Consider the following 4,403-nt stretch of genomic DNA (forward strand, 5'->3'; position numbering starts at 1 on the left):
GGGGGGGGGGGTCGGCGGTAGGCGGGAATACCTGCCGTCGACAACCCCAAAACCCCCCCCAGAACCAACGGGAGGGGTGCGGCGAGAGGCCGTGTGTCCGCCTCTCGCCGCGCAAATGCCGACGACGGCGTAACTGGTGAGCGGCAGGCCCACGGGTACGTAACCCGCTCCTCCCCTTACCAGGTAAGGAGCGCATTAGCGCTAGCGCAGGGCGGCCCCCCGAAGAATGCCAAAATGCGATGCCAGGGGGTCGCCCTACTCGCGCGGTGAAGGACACACTCAGGGGTTTTTAGTGGGTATACCTTCTCCTCTCCTTTAGAGAGGGGAAGGGGAGTCCCACATACCCTCGGAGACCTCCCCGGGTCTCCGGGGAATGCGTAATGCATTTTCCCCTGAGTTATCAAAAAAAAAAAAATTAAATAAAACATTAGTAGTAATATGAAAAATAAAATAGGGGATATTTATCAAAATATTCTCACGAAATTCGTCTATGCACGCGTAGAGAGTCAGGCCTCTGTATCTTCTTTTTCTGTATCTTCTCGGCTTACCTGGGTTCAATTCTCATACTAGACGAAACAGATTTGAAAACAGATTAGAAAGAAAAGGAAGCATTTACTCAGCAAACACAATGTTATATGTAACGTACATGTTACTTGTAATTTTTTACTCAACAATGTAACTGTTACATAAGACACGTGTTATATAACGATTACATTGTACAGTAGAAAATTATATCTAACATATGCGTTATATGTAGCATTGTGTTTGCTGCAAATTTGCTTCAATGGAAACTTTCAACTTACATTTCACATTCTTAGGTGCTCGATTCCTCCATGTTGTCTTCTTCTTCTTTCTCGTCGTTCTACATGTTCTCGTTTGCCCTGTTCCTTGTAACTGTTGGACGTGAACCACGAATTCACTGGCGATATCTCTTTTTCGTTATACAAAGGGCCTCCCTCATCTGCTTCTAGAACTCCGATCTCATGGGTTTGTCGAAGTGGCGATTCCTGCAAATTGCATCTGGAAAACAGGCGCAATACGTGCGGAAAATAAGTATACCATTACGGTAAATTGTTTGTCACTAACACATCAAAGATGGTATCATTAATAGATAGAAATTCCTTACTATATATGGCTCGTGCCAGTCGAGTGTTATATAATGCTCGGCGTCCTTCCTCGCGGCCGAACCACGTAAAAGATGTGAAAGCATCGGACATTACTTCCTTCAGACACAATTGTGTAGCTTCCTTCAGATTGAAGCCACCAATATAATGTAAATAAGTTACCTGGAAAAAATGACATCTTAATATAATGCTTAAACAATTCGTTCTGATTACAGTAATTAATTCTGCTAAGAATAGTTGTAATCGTACTTACTATTTCCGAATAACATTGTTCATCCTGATTTTCAAATGCATTCATTTCTTCCAATGTTGTAATTGATAGTCCATGTGGCTTTGGTAAATAGCTCTGTTGGACACATTTTAGAATTTTCTGCTATGTTGCTTGAATTGTCCTGCAAGTAACAATGTGAAATATGCGCAGAATATCAAGCATAACGCATTATACAAACAAAATATGCAATACATACTTTATAATCAATTCCATATTACACAGTCTTTCTTTCATTCTGCTCAATTGTTCCTCTGCCTTGCTATAATTATACATAAATATTAATGTATACTTCCTACTTACACCGGTAAATTTTCTGCCATTCATTTAGCAGATCCCTATTTTCATTGTACCTTTTATTGGTTGTTTCTTTCTGCATGGGGGTCCTCTGTGCATGATGCATTGCTTGTCCCTCATGTCCACGTTGTTGTTGATTACCCACTCCTTGGATGACATTCTGCAACTCAGATAAAGTGTTATTAGTATAATACGTTTTATCATGATCTATACGTTGTCTAAAACTTTGCGTGTTATTGAGTGGCTCTGAGTATGGAGGATATTCCAAATTTGAGTATGTCTGTGCGTGTGTAGTATATCCTGTATGTGGCTGTATGTGTCCAGAGTAGTCAAAATTTATATATCTCTGCGTGACGTGTGACGTATTATTGTATTGTGCTTGTGTCGGTATATGTGAGGTATATGTTGTGACACAGTCAGTGTTAGTAAATGTTTGTATGTTTCTGCATGCTTCTGTATGTATGCGTGGTGTATTTGTTTCTGGTGATCCTTGTAAGGTGTTTCAAAGTATATTATTATCTTTTTCGATTGTCCTTGCGATGTCATTGATGTCATCCTCGACTATTCTAGGTATGAATGATGTCGCTGTCCTTCCTTTCCGCTTTGGTGATTCCTCTTCAGACGAAGTTGTTTGATGCCGTGCTGGTTTGGTAATATGCCGCTTTTGTCGATCCATCTATATATGTAAATACATCAATGATAACATGTTTTATATACTATGCGAACATATTAACATGCTCTGTTACTCTAACACTTAACATTAACGCAATCAAAGCTCTATACTTTATTCTCAGAAGCAGAGATGTGTTTGTGTGTGTACCATGTTGCTAAGAGATAGTGAAATGTCTATCTTCTACAGTTGCAAATCAAGTACTACATGTGGCACCTCTGTTTGGAAATAAATATTAATAAAACAAATGCATGTGTGAGTGTGTGTGTGTGTGTGTGTGTGTGTGTGTGTGTAGGTAGATAAAGGAATGTTCCAGAATGTTTTGTTGTTAATAAGTCTTCTCAGCAAAGTAGCATAATTGTTATGAGTAATATAACATCAGGAAACAAGATATCTGATCTGAAAAAAGATTTCTTGTTTCCTCATGTTATATTACTCATAACGATTGTGCTACTTTGCTGAGAAGACATATTGACAACAAAACATTGTGGGACACTCCTTTACCTACCTACAAACACACACACACACCCACAACCACACACAGGCACACGCACACGCACACACACACAATACATGCATTTTTTCATTAATATTTATTTCCAAGCAGAGATGCCAGATATAGTGCTTGATTCGCAATTGTAGAACAAGATAGACATATGAATGTCTTTGCAGATGGCACACGATCACACACATCTCTGTTTCTGAGAATAAAGTATAGAGATGTGAGTAGCGATCATGACTTTTTTCCTAAACCATAACTTGGAGAAAATGATAAGTTATACATGAACTTCTCTAGACAGCACAGAATACTAAAAGATATATTCAAGATGTGCAAAAGATCTAAAAAAGATAGAATATATTTTGGATGTCTTTAAGATATTTAGTTCATAATTAATGTTGTCTAATCATGATGATATAACTACATCAAACGTGAAAATATGAACTTTTCCTTCAATTTTCATGCAAATCTTTCAAGCATAAAGCTTGGTGGCGAAAAAGTTAACATGAAAAGTTGATGAGAAGTTAACGTTTCGCATTAGATCACGCCTTAGGAAAATATTCATAATTGCTACCTACATTGCGTAAACGTAAAGTGACAGTAACAGTCAACTGATATACGCAAGGGAAATTCACATGAAATCAGTTTGTGAAATCCACGTTTCATCGACATAGATGGTGTTAAATCTATACAGATTCACCGTGGGATTCACATGTTTTCCGTCGGGATATTATTAATATGTGCTGTGACGTGGCAGCCGTGGAAGCGTCCGTCTCAAGAAAACCGTACCGGATTTGTGTGAGAGTTTTCGCGTATCGCGTCGCTAACGGTTTCGGCGAGTATTCTCGATCATCGCGTACCGTCGGATGTTTGTTTGTGAACGTCCTTAAAACAAACATAGGAAGCGAATTTTGCAAGCGGAGAAGATGTGAAGGTCAGCGCGTCCCCAACTTTGTGCCCCTCGGCGTCTCTTGCCAGCCACCAGGATTCGGAAGCGGAGGACATCGAGGAACTAGGAAGCCGCGACCGACAACCCCACACAGCTCAAGATCAGGTGAATCGCTCTCTCACTATTTAATAGTACATTATGCCGAATTATCGCTCGCTCAATAATCGCGAATCTCGTATCGCTTAGAATATTCCGGAGCAAGAATACAGTATCGCAAGTAGACAGTATCCTGTCAACTATGTTTACTTTTAACAAACGCAGCCGTCACGAGAGCCTAGAAGAAAAAAACGGGAGCGTCGAGAGAGGCAGCGAGAAGATCCACTGACAACAATGTCTCGAGACAGAAACGTCTCAAGACAATTAAGTCGACAAATGCCGATTCCCGACGGCCGAATATCACAGGATCAGAGGGGAAACGACGGAGGGGGATGCGCAAGGATGCGCGATCCTCCCGGAGCCTATAGGGAGTCAGCCTTATCGCGACCGACGCTGCGAGCGGACACACCGTATAGAGCGTCAAAACCGCGCGTACCAGACAGAAAGAGAGAGAGAGAGAGAGAGAGAGAGAGAGAGAGAGAGAGAGAGAGAGAGAGAGA

The 4,403-nt window shown here is 40.9% G+C and overlaps 1 pseudogene; it reads right to left on the bottom strand.

The window, feature by feature from the left end:
* Window positions 1-862: 862 nt before the first annotated feature.
* On the bottom strand, window positions 863-1,848 carry LOC116853618 (annotated as a pseudogene).
* Window positions 1,849-4,403: the final 2,555 nt, after the last annotated feature.

Source organism: Odontomachus brunneus, unplaced genomic scaffold (genome assembly GCF_010583005.1).
Source record: "Odontomachus brunneus isolate Ranch 3 - 2012 unplaced genomic scaffold, Obru_v1 Obru_scaffold_383, whole genome shotgun sequence".
NCBI lineage: Eukaryota > Metazoa > Arthropoda > Insecta > Hymenoptera > Formicidae > Odontomachus > Odontomachus brunneus.